Here is a 13,700-nt window from a genome sequence, read left to right as displayed (position 1 = left end):
TCTTCCTCATAACCTGAATGTAGTGAGAAAGTCCCCCAGGCGAGCCTTTCCAATGTACACACAGAACTATTCTGCCTGTGACACAGACTCAAGCATTTTGTGGAATTGATAGCTGTGTGACCTAATTGTTGAACCTAGATCTTTATGGGAATTTCATAACCTATAGATTTTAGGAGTTTTAAATATTCCATATAAATAGCTAAAACTATATACAATTAACTATTTAATGCAGCTGAATAAATCCAGTGTTATATGTTCGGCATATGAAGATAAAGCTGTATACATGTGTTACCTTGTTTACTTTAAGTTTTGTTGTAGACATAGAGTATAGCTTCTTTAGATTGGTCTTTTGTTCACAATTACATATAGGTTGGTCTTTGTTCACAGTCTCTCCACTAGATTTTTTTGAAATGGGAGTTTATTTAAATCAAATCCCTCCCCTGCTCCCCCACCCCGCTAGGAATTAAATCCAGGGAGTAGCTACCACTGAGTTACACCCCAGATCTTTTTATTTTGTGTTTTGAGACAGGTTATCCCAAAAGTTGATAAGCCTGGCCTTAAACTTGTGGATCCTTCTGTCTCAACCTAAGTTGCTGGAATTACAGATGTGTGCCACCACACCTAGCTCAGAAGTTAATTTTTTAAAGTTAAAAATAAATTGAACAGGCTGGGTATGGTGACACATGCTTATAATCTCAGTGACCCAGAAAGCTGAGACAGAAGGTTCACCGGATTGGACAGGGGAAAACGGGGAAGGGAGGGAGGGTTGGGATGAGAAAGACAGTGGAATGAATTGGACATAGCTTTCCTATGTTCATATGTAAATAATGACTACAGCATGTACAACCACAAGAATGGGAAGTTATACTCCATGTATGTATGATGTCAAAAATACATTCTACATCATATATAACTAAAAAGAGCAGATAATTAAAAAAAAGAAAGAAAGAAAGAAAAAACTGACGGGATCACCGGATACTAAAAAAAAAAAAAAAAAGGTGGGGATTTCTGGGGATATTGCTCAATGGTTCAATCCCCGGTTTAAAAAAAAAAATCTTTTATTTCAAATAGTGGTTTTTTTTTTTTTTTAATTTTATCTTTATTGTTTTCAGTTATCCTCTTTAGGAATTCCAGTTATGTATAATCTTTAGTTCCTGATTTTTATTTCATTGATATATATATATTTAGTTGTAGATGGACACAATACCTTTATTGTATTTTTACGTGGTGCTGAGGATCATACCCAGTGCCTCACGCAGGCCAGGTGAGCACTCTATCACTAAGCCACAGTCCCAGCCCCTATTTCATTGTCTTTTTCTCAACTCTGTCCACTCTGTTCTATACGCTGTTTTCAACAGTGTATTCTCCCTTATGCTCCTTTCGTTTTTGCTCTATTTTCTGCAGTTTTGCTCTCTGTATGGCATGTTTTTCCTGAGCCTACAACAACTGTCAACATCTTCAAGGCTGATGATTGGACACTGGAACTCTGGGTATCAGTGTAGCTGTCTCTAAGCATGTCAGTCTTCATAATTTTGTTTGCTAATAGCAACAGCAGCTAAAAGATGAGCCCTGTTTCAAATCTGCCTTCTAAATATTGACAGAACCTAATTACATTCCGAATCGTAACTTCAGGGGAGTCTCAGAAACACATACCCTCTACACACAGCAGGATGGAGGAATGGATGTTGACTGCACTGACCCACAACATCTATCACAGTGTTCTGTGTTGTCAATCCTTTTTACAATCTTGTCACTTGTGAGCAGAAGTTTAAAATGATTCCTTGTATGATTTTTTGCCTTTGATGTTATACTCAGAAGTCTTCCTTACCCCATTATAAATTTTTTTACTTTTAAAAGTTTATCCTTTTTCTTTAGAAAATATTGAGCAGAAATAATAAAATAATAGTTTTACCACTCTTAAAAATATTATATTTAGTGATAAAACTACTACTACTTTCTTTGTCTCCTCCACTTCCATCCCTCCAGAAGTAATCTGGAGGGATTGAGTTGGTACATACCTTTCAGACTTTTTTTACCATTATATATACACATATAAATATAGAACAGACATTCATATTAAAAATAAAAGTAGAACTACCCTATACATACTGTATGTACACATAGCTTGAATTTCCTACAAAGATGCTTAAGGTTCAACACATCTTTCCAGATCAGTAAACTTATAGTTTATATGATTTCATGATACTCAGAAGATATAGCATTCCTTATTTAACTACCCCCTCACTAATGGGCATCTATGTTATTTCCAGTACAATTATGTGCCTATATTTTATTGTGATTTCTTTAATTTCCACAGTATTCTTTAATATAGCAGGAATTCATTTTGTTGTTTAGCCTGAGGAAGGATTCCAACTATATTTTTTCCAAGCAGTCATTCTAATATTGTTTATTAAACCAATAGGAAAAGATTTTCCAAGGGCCAGGTAAGATATTCCCTGAAAAGAAAAGAAAATGGCTTAGTGCCAAAAGAATTCAAACACAAAAATCCAAAACTCGCCTCATCCCAGAAACTCCTCTTTCCCAGGCTTACATATACCTTTCTAGTCTTTCCTTCAAATTAAAAGGGAGAAAAAGCATATATTTCTTAGTTTAGACAAAGGTATTCATCCATTTTCAAGAAAACTGTTACATTCCCTCTTTAGAGACAGGATTTTTTCCCATTGTAGGCAGATTTTATTGTGAAACGAGATATTATATTCCTGTTTACTCTACCCAACATAGGGAAGTTTATGTTCCTTTCTTCCTTTCTTTCTTTTGTTTTTGTTTTTGTGGCACTGAGGATTAAACCCAGAGGCTGTCTACTATTCAGCCACATCCCCAGCCACTTGCCATCTTCCACGCCTTTTTTTTTTTTTTTTGAGACAGTCTCCCTATGTTGCCTAGGCTGACCTGAACTTGTGATCCTTCTGTCTCAGCCTCCAGTCACTGGAATTATAGGTGAGCGCTACCACCTCCTGCAGGGAAAAAAGTATTCTAAATTTATTAAAGACAGTGGAATTTACAATCATGAAAAAATATCATAATTCACTTAAACATATACAGCATTAGGTGGGGGGGGGTACAGAGGTGTTTTTAGTCAATATGATATGATTCCTAATCATATTCCATCCGAAATAGATGTATTATTTCTGATTGTAATTCAGAAGACGGAGGTAAGACATTCTACCTGGGATCATAAAATACATTTGGAAATTTCACTCATCTACACCAAAGGGACAATATTTCTCATTCAAGTTAAGCAAGACATTGTCTCATTTGAATATGTATTTATTTTTCTCTAGAAATTAAATAAAACAAGTGTTTCATATTTGGAAGCTAGAGAGGAAAAAGGAAAAGAAAGATTGGGGATCTCATGAAAATCAAAGGGAGATCAGTAGCTTCAAGGAAAGGGATCAGGGGGAGAAAGAAGGAAGGGGAAAGGGGAATGATATTGGCCAAGTTATATTGTGTACATGGATGAATATATAACAACAAATCTCACCAATATATATAAGTATAATGTACCAAAAACTGGAAAATGAAAAAACTAAACTATTATGTAACAGGGTCATGACATCCTACTTTTTCTTTTATTCTTTCAATTGATTAATATAAAGGACACATTTTCTTGATAATAGAGTATGCAGCTGGGTAGGGTGCACACCTGTAATCCCAGTGGCTCAGGAGGCTGAGACAGGAGGATTGCGAGTTCGAAACCAGCTTCAGCAACTTAGTGAGGCACTAAGCAACTCAGTGAGAACCTGTCTCTAATAAAATACAAAATAGGGCTGGGAATGTGGCTCAGTGGTTGAGCACCCCTGACTTCAATCCCCAGTACCAAAAAAATAAATAAATAAAATAGAGTTTTCAGATCAACATAATTTTTACTGATCTTAGAATATTCCATTATATAGATTAGCATAATTTATTTAACCAATTCCCTACTGATAGGTATTTACTTTGTCTTTTTTCCCCCCTCAATATTAGAGATTGAACAGAGGGCCTTGAGCATGCTAGGCCAGGATCATCCTTGTAAATATTTGATGTGTGTGGGGTGCAGGGTCCTGGGATTAAACCCAGCGGTGCTCTTCCACTGATCTACATCCCTGGCCCTTTGTATTTCCTCCCCCGCCCCCCCCCCCCCAAGACAGGGACTCTCTAAATTGCCCAGGCTGGTCTCAAACTTGCAATCCTCTTTCCTCAGCCTCCCTTGTAGCCAGGATTATAAGCATGTGATTCCAAACCCAGGGTATCTATGTGTTTTTTCAAATTTCTCTGATTCTCTCCTTAGTCTAAATTATTGGAAGTAATAATAATAAGAATCATATTAAAATATAAACACAAAGTAAAATGGGGCATAATTGTTTAATGAGTGCAGAGTTTCAGTTTGGAATGATGAAAAGTTTCTGGAGAGTCATGATGGCTGCCCACTATCTTAATGTGCTTAAAACCACAGGATTCTACTTAAAAATGGGTACAATTCGGCTGGGAGTAGGTAGAACACTTACCTAGTATCTAGCATTTGCCATTACAAGGCCCTAGGTCCAATTACCAAGACTAAAAAAAAAAAAAAAAAAAAAAAAAAAAGGAAGATGCAAGACTTGGTGGTGCACAGCTATAACCCCAGTGACAGGAGAGGCTGAGGCACAGAGGTCAAGAAGGTCAAAATTCTAGGACACCCTGGGCAACTTGGTGAGATCTTGTCTCAAAATATAAAGGGCTGGGGGTATAGCAAAATGGTAAAGCACCCCAGGGTTCAGTCCTCAGCACTGAAAGAAAAAAGACTAACATGACAAATATTATGTATATTTTACCATAATAAAAAATAAAAATGTAAAAATAAACAGTCTTCAGTGAAGCATTTTCCTCACATAATCATTAATGCTAGATACTATTAATTTCTAAATATTTTTATCAACTAATAGGTGACTGTATTTGCAGTTTTGATTACTTTTGTAAGATTGAACATTTTTCTTACTTACTAGTGACCTGTACTTTTTTCTGTTGATATTTGCATCTTCAACTCCTTTGACCGTTTTGTCATTAGGTGAATTTGTCTTTTTCTTAATGATGAGCATGTACTCTTCATGTGTCTTAGAAATAGGAAACCTTTGCTCAACCTGGATACATGCCTTTCAGGCTCCCCTCTCCTTTTCCTGGAGCATCTTAGGTCTAACCCAATCCAACCACATCCTCCCTTGCTGGCAGCTGGAAGTTTGCTGGGGCCCCTTCGTTAAGAGCCACAGCCGTAGGGGCCCCAGCAAACTTCCAGCTGCCAGCAAACTTCCAGCTGCCGGCTGATGATTGGCTCACAGCAGCCCCAGCAACATCTAGCTGATTGGCTCCTCTGCGGTGATGCTCATTGGGCTGTTTCCCTGCCCTTTCAGACCACGGAGCTGCTCATTGGGGGACTTTTTTGGCTCCGCCCACGTGACCCAGCCAATCGGCCTCAAGAGCAGGAGGATTGTGGGAGGTGGGGAGAAGCTTGTGTGGGAGAGAGAGGCTTGTGGAAAGCCGGTGGTGGCAGTTGAGGCTCTGAGGGTTTTTCCTGAGAGGCTGTTTTGTTTGGCGTGTGTGGTTCTAAAAATAAAGTTAGTTTCTTTTGACAAGTGGCTCCTGATTGTGCCCAGCCAGACTGCGGCATTTGGTGGCTCGCACGGGGAGCGACTGAGGGTAAGTGAAACTGCTCGCCCCTGAGGGCAGGGCGAGAGGATGGGTAGCCATTTTAAGATTCCTCTTTTATTTTGCTTCACTTTTGTTTTAAGTTGCCTGTCCCTGGAGATGAGTGAGACGGAAGAAAAACCGCTCACATCTGAGGAAAAACTATTTACGTCTGAGGAACAGATAGGGAGAAAGGACGGATGCACATGTCAGGAGGATAGAAAGGCTATAATGATTTTTTGTTGTTCCATTTTTATTTCATTCTGTCTCGGTTTTGTTTGGTGTCATCTTGTTGGGTTGTATTATAGTAGAAATACGGGATCAGAAATTAGTAAAAAACAAACTGAAAGAGTGTTAAGTAAATTGTTAGAGGAAGGAGGCATCTCAGTAAAATCAAGAACAATCAGGGCATACGTTGATACAATACAAAAATGTAGCCCATGGCTTTTTAAGGAGGAGTTGTTAAATATATCACAATGGAACCATCATGGTGAAGATTTAAAAAGAATAGAAAAGAAAAGCCCAGGGACTCTGCCAGTTGGCACATTGCCATTGTGGACGTTCATATCTTGTTTGCTTAGTCCAAAGCCTTCAGTTCAGACAAAGGTAGAGGAAGGAGAAGACATATTGATTCAAGTAAAAGAGAAGGTCTCTCAAGTTAGTCAGACAGAGGAAAAGATTCAAGTAAAAGAGAAGGCCTCTCAAGCTAGTCAGACAGAGAAAGAAAGTGTAAAACAGAAAAAGCCATCAGGGGGAAAGTTACAACAGGAGACTGCTACTAACACCTTTCTATCACCAGAGGATGTAAGTGTCCAACTAACAAGGCCACCTCCATATGCTGGGAGGTCCCCAACCCCCGCAGTTGATAGTTGGGATCCTGAGACAAGATCTCAAATATTAACATGCCCTGTATTTGAGGCAGGAGGGCAGCGATTTTACCAAGTTTTAAATTTCAAAACAGTGAAGCAGCTAAAAGAGGCTGTAACAACCTATGGTCCTCAAGCACCCTTCACTGTAAGCATGGTCGAATCCATTAACAACTTGAACATGATGCCAGCAGATTGGGCTAATATGTGTAAAGCTGTGCTAAATGGAGGACAATACCTGTTATGGAAGGTTGCCAATGAGGAATTTTGCAAGGAGACGGCTAGGCGAAATGCAGCAGCTGGTTATCCTCAGAGAAATCTAGATATGTTGTTAGGAAAGGGACCTTATGAGGATCAGCAGCAACAAATTGCATATGATCCTGGTGTATATGCACAAATTGCTGTAGATGCAATTAAGGCATGGAAGACTTTACAAGGACATGGAGGTTTACAAGGTCAATTATCTAAGGTAATACAAGGAGCTAATGAACCTTATGCTGAATTTGTAGATAGGCTTATTCAAACAGCTACCAGAGTTTTTGGGAATACAGAACAAGCAATGCCATTACTAAAACACCTGGCTTATGAGCAAGCAAATCGTTGGTGCAGAGATATCATTAGACCATGGAAACATGAAGATTTAAACACATATATTAAATTATGTAGAGACATTAATGAACAAGAGCAAGTCATGGCAGCTGCAGTAAAACAGGCTTTAGATGCCAGAGACATTAATGAACAAGGGCAAATTGTGGCAGCTGCAGTAAAACAGGCTTTAGATGCCAGGCCAAGAACATGCTACAATTGTGAACAAACAGGACATTTTAAAAGGAATTGCCCCATTGGAGGAGGGTTTAACAAAACTAGGTATCAAAGGAGTAGAATACCAGGTATTTGCCCACGATGCCGTAGAGGGAGACATTGGGCTAATGAATGCCGTTCTCAAACCACCATAGAGGGTACTCCATTATCAAAAAACAAACAAGGACCAGGTGTTTATCCACGATATCGTGGAGAAAGGCATCGGGCTCCATTGCCAAAAAGTGGACAGGGGGGCCCAATGCTCCGGGGCCCAAAACCACAAATATACGGAGCACTGGAGGAACCCAGCAACCCCATCAGGGTAGTGCCCAGGACACATTGTCCATCAGATCCCTCATCAGACAAACCAGAGGGAGCGCAGGGTTGGACATCTGCGCCTCCGCCAGAGCAGTACTAACTCCAGAGATGGGAGTTCAAATCATTCCCACAGGGGTGAAAGGACCTCTTCCCAAAGGAACAGTAGGCTTATTATTGGGACGCAGCTCTTCTACTCTAAAAGGACTTATGATAAGTCCTGGGGTAATTGATCCCGATTATGAAGGTGAAATAAAAATTATAGCCAGTTCTCCAAAGGGTATATCAGTAATTTCACCAGGAGATAGAATAGCACAGTTACTAATAATACCCAGCCTACATGATAAATTTTCCAGTCATACTGTAGAAAGAGGTTCCAAGGGATTAGGCTCCACAGGTGTAGATTGGGCTATGCTTTCTTTAAATTTAGATTCTCGCCCCATGCTAAAACTAAATATTCAAGGACATGAATTTAATGGACTACTGGATACAGGTGCAGACCTTAGCATCATCTCTCATCAAGAATGGCCAAAACATTGGCCATTACAACAAGCCACTCAAACGCTTCGAGGCCTAGGAGTGGCAACTAATCCCCATAGAAGTGCAATGGTATTAGATTGGAAGGATCCTGAAGGATGTGAAGGAACTATACAGCCATATGTATTGGATCATCTTCCCGTAAATTTATGGGGACGAGATGTCCTAGATCAATTAGGTTTGACATTAACAAATAACATCAACCAAAATGCACCCACTATTATGACTAGACAAGGTTTTAGGAAAGGAAAAAGATTAGAAAAACAAGAACAAGGTATAGCAGCACCAATACAAATAGATCAAGGAACAGACAGACATGGGTTGGATTTTCAGAAAGGGCCACTGAGACAATAAAAATTACTTGGAAATCAGAAAGACCAGTATGGGTTCCTCAGTGGCCCCTGACTAAAGAAAAGATACAAGCAGCCCATGACCTGGTCAAACAACAATTAGCGGAAGGACATATACAACCTTCTGTATCTCCCCATAATACTCCCATTTTTGTCATCAAAAAGAAATCTGGTAAATGGAGATTATTGCAAGATTTAAGAGCCATTAATAATGAGATGGTTATTATGGGACCTGCTCAATCAGGGATTCCTCAGTTGTCTGCTTTGCCAAAAACCTGGTATGTTTTAGTTATAGATATTAAAGATTGTTTTTTTTCAATTCCAATTCATCCTGAGGATAGTCCACGTTTTGCATTTACTATCCCTGCACTGAATCATGAAGGTCCTGATCAGAGGTATGAATGGAAAGTACTCCCTCAAGGGATGGCTAACAGCCCAACTATGTGTCAAATTTATGTTAACAAAGTAATCCAGCCACTTAGAAATCAAAATCCTGAACTACAAATATTTCACTATATGGATGATGTATTATTAGCACACAAAGATAAAAACACATTGCTAGAATGTTATGCCACACTTACAAACTTATTAAAAAATTATAATCTAGAGATAGCAATAGATAAAGTACAATTAAATTTTCCAATTAATTATTTAGGAGTTCTATTATCCTCAACCATGGTCTGTCCACCAAAAATTCAAATACGAGTAGATCAACTCAAATCACTTAATTACTTTCAAAAGTTATTAGGAGACATAAATTGGATAAGGCCTTATTTAGGTATAACAACAGGAGAGTTGGGACCTTTATTTGATATCCTAAAAGGTCCATCAGATCCAAATTCACCCCAAATGTTAACGCCTGAAGCAAGAAAGGCATTAAAAATCATTGAAACATATATGGAAAATATGCATTTGGATAGAATTGATATAAGTTTGCCTTTATTATTTATTGTACTACCAACAAAAAATATTCCTACAGGAGTATTTTGGCAAGAAGGTCCATTATTATGGATACATTTATCTTATTCTCCTAACACTATTCTTACTAGGTATCCTGAGGCTGTAGGACAATTAATACTCAAAGGAATAAAAGCAGCAAAGGGAGTGTTTGGAATTTCTCCCAATAAAATTATTACTCCATATACTATGAATCAAATTGATGAGTTAGCTAATGAGTTAAATACTTGGGCAATAATCATGTGCAAATCTAATGTTTCATTTGATAACCACTTACCATCTAATCCTTTATTGTCTTTTTGGTCATTGCATCCTGTAATTTTTCCAAAAATGACAAGAAAAACACCTATCATGAATGCTCCAAATATATTCACTGATGGGTCAAATAATGGTACAGCAGCAGTAGTTACCCCTGATCAAACTTTTACATTTTTAGTACCCAAACAATCAGCTCAAAAGGTAGAGCTTAATGCAGTTTTACAAGCTTTTGTGATGTTTAAAGATTCTGTATTTAATTTATTTTCTGATAGTCAGTATGTAGTTAATGCTACAGTATCTCTTGAAGATGCTGGTAGGATTTCCCCTTCTTCTACTGTTTTCTCTTTGCTTTCCACTATACAAAGTCTAATCTGGGACAGAAAAGATCCATTCTTTATAGGACATATCAGGGCACATACAGGATTGCCTGGAGCCCTTAGTTTGGGCAATGATTTAGCAGATAAAACTACACATGACATACATATTTTCTCTACACTAGAAGAAGCTATAAATTTTCATAAAAAGTTCCATGTCAATGCTAATACTTTACAAAAGCATTTTAAAATAACTAAGGAACAAGCTAGACAAATAATAAAACAATGTCAAAATTGTGTGACCTTTTTACCACAAGTTAATCTTGGAGTCAATCCTAGAGGATTGATACCTAACCATATTTGGCAGATGGACGTCACACACTTGCCAGAATTTGGAAAATTAAAATATTTGCATGTTACAGTTGATACTTCTTCTGGATTTTTGATGGGCTCCCTTCGTGCCGGAGAAAAAACTAAAGATGTTATAGCTCATTGTTTACAAAATTTTGCCACTGTGGGTGTTCCAAAACAGTTAAAAACAGATAATGCCCCTGGTTATACTTCTACCTCTTTTAAACAATTTTGCTCAACATTTGGCATTACTCATATAACAGGAATCCCATACAATCCACAGGGACAAGGCATAGTTGAAAGAGCTCATCAAACTATTAAAATGTACTTATTAAAGCAAAAAGAAGGAATTGGGAAGGGGTGTATATTCCCCAAAGATAAACTTAAAATAACCCTTTTTACTCTAAACTTTTTAAATTTGGATTCATCAGGACTTAGTGCTGCGGAAAGGCATATGTGTCCAAAAAATGTACATAAGCCCAAGGTACTTTGGAAGGATATTCTAACAGGACAATGGAAAGGTCCTGACCCTGTAATTGTCTGGAGTTGGGGGTCTGTTTGTGTGTTTCCACAGGGAGAACAGCAGCCAATTTGGATTCCAGAGAGATTAACCAAGGTCCTGACCCAGTGATTGTCTGGAGTCGGGGGTCTGTTTATGTGTTTCCACAGGGAGAACAGCAGCCGATTTGGATTCCAGAAAGATTAACTAAAGCGATTTCTACAGACCAAAAAGAAGATGATTTGGCTCAAATCCATAACAACTGATATCCAGTTTGGCTATTCTTACATCTGCAACAGAACCAGGATGCTTTTTTCAATATCTATTTTATTATTGCCCTTTGCCATATCATGAAGTTCTATTTTGTTTTTTGAGCTCATACAGACCTAGGTTAGTGTTTTGCTGATCAGTTCTATTTTTTGACTATAGAGTTTTTAAACATTGCAATGGAGATTTCACCTGTAAAAAGTTATAAGGCCTTTACTATAATGTTATGTGTTGTATGTATTATATTATGTGTGCACACTTGTGTTTTGTGTTATATGTTTGAATGTACGTATGTCCATATATCATATATGATGAGCGCTCATGATAAAATGGATCCAAATATTTTTTTTCACGTGATTTATATGGTTTAATTTAAATTGGGTAAACAACTGTTGAGGATTGTTTTAATATGTAAACAAAAAAGAAGGTTAACAGATCTGTTTGTTTACTTTCACCTTTCCTTTTCATTATATTTAATAATTCTCTTAAAGACAATGTAAATTGTTAAGAAAATTGTTTTCTTTTAGTGCCTTCTGTAATGTTACATAATTTTTTCTTTAGCCATTATTGCCAGAATTCCTATCTTCATCCCAGTGCTGGTGAAGTCAAAGATAAAACCAATCTACAGCTTCTACAATAGCCATCACTGAACTGCTTGCAGAACTTGCCTGGACACATTGTGAACTCACGTGTATGCATTGTGAACTATCTGTTGGTGCAGCGACTTGTGGTAGTGTTGGGGTATTTTTGCTGATGATGTCATTGGTGGTACAATTTTTCCAAAAGGAGCCGTCAATTGGCTTGGTGTATCTTCCTCCCTTCTGCTTGTCATGATCGTCCAGCTAAAATTTGGGGGCCAACAGAGGTGAGGCAAAGAACCTCACTCCCCTGCTGGTACAAAGACCTCTCCACAGGTGTGGCTGTATACTGGACAGGTAGTCAATGACGGGTAAGATCCAATTGCAATGGTACCAACCTAAAGGGTAAGGACCATATGTACTATTGGACAACCTAAGGCAGGCACGGTCCCTAAGCCACATGCTTTTTGTTTAAACAGAGAGGGGGAGATGTTGAGAGCCACAGCCGAAGGGGCCCCAGCAAACTTCCAGCTGCCAGCAAACTTCCAGCTGCCGGCTGATGATTGGCTCACAGCAGCCCCAGCAACATCTAGCTGATTGGCTCCTCTGCGGTGATGCTCATTGGGCTGTTTCCCTGCCCTTTCAGACCACGGAGCTGCTCATTGGGGGACTTTTTTGGCTCCGCCCACGTGACCCAGCCAATCGGCTTCAAGAGCAGGAGGATTGTGGGAGGTGGGGAGAAGCTTGTGTGGGAGAGAGAGGCTTGTGGAAAGCCGGTGGTGGCAGTTGAGGCTCTGAGGGTTTTTCCTGAGAGGCTGTTTTGTTTGGTGTGTGTGGTTCTAAAAGTAAAGTTAGTTTCTTTTGACAAGTGGCTCCTGATTGTGCCCAGCCAGACTGCGGCACTTCCTCTTACCTTCAGTGCCTGATGGGGCTGACTGTTTCACAACCTTTTACCTCAGTGATTTCAAAGGCAGGCTAGAAGTTTCCTTAAATATCTTCCCTTGTTCCTTGTTTTTGCACCTTGAAGGAAGAAAGAAGAAATCAAGGTAAATTTGAGATGAGATTAATCCTCTCCACTTCCTCATCTCCTCTCCTCCCCTGGCCTCCCCAGACACTCTTCCCTTACGCTTCCAGGTGAGAGGCCCCTTCCTGATTTTAGACATGCAGCCTCACAAGGAGCTGATGCAGAGTGCAGGCCTGGACTGCTGGTGTTGAAGACAGGGGAGTTTCTCACTCCATTACTGACACACCCTCATCTGAATGAAGGAGCAGATATAATCAGGAATTATCTCACAGGAATGTTGAAAGGATTTCTTGTGGTAATACCTGTAAAACATCTATCATACTGGCAAAAATAACCAAAACAGCTTCAGCACCATAGTGGAAACATACATAACCCGGACGGGAGCAGACCTCACAAATTTAGCCAAACTTTTATTTAGCAGCAGGGTCAGGAGTCAGATGGCTCACTTCCTGAGTGAAAGATAGCCCCGATTACAGGGATTACAGGGGATGTACAGGGTTTATATAGGTTGCATTGGGGGATGTCTTGGTCCTTGAAAACTTTAACAAGATGTGGGCAAAAGGCTGAAAATATCTGGAACTTGTTTTTACTCGGCACAATTTTTACTGAATGTATCAATTTTTGACAGTTTTTTTACAGGACAGAGATGAAGGGTTCACGGTTCAGAGCTCAGTACTCATCTGATCCCCTGGGGTCATTGAATTTACATGGGGACAGGACTGATGTGTAGTTTCACTGTCACTGGTTGTGAATTTATTGGGGAAAGGATCCCTCCTCCCAGCTATCTTGGATTGATAGTTATCTGCCTTCCAGGGCTTATTCTGTCACTGGGAGTTAACTGATTAGAAGGATCAGAGTTTTGGCTTCTCTCTCCCTCTCTCCTCCCAGGACACACACTGTCTTGGGGAGTTTATTAATTCCA

The sequence above is a fragment of the Marmota monax genome, unplaced genomic scaffold, assembly GCF_021218885.2.
Source record: "Marmota monax isolate L192 unplaced genomic scaffold, Marmota_monax_Labrador192_F-V1.1 WCK01_AAM20220418_F8-fsc00052, whole genome shotgun sequence".
Lineage (NCBI taxonomy): Eukaryota > Metazoa > Chordata > Mammalia > Rodentia > Sciuridae > Marmota > Marmota monax.
The sequence above is the reverse complement of the archived record's forward strand: the minus strand, read 5'-3'. Positions refer to the sequence as shown.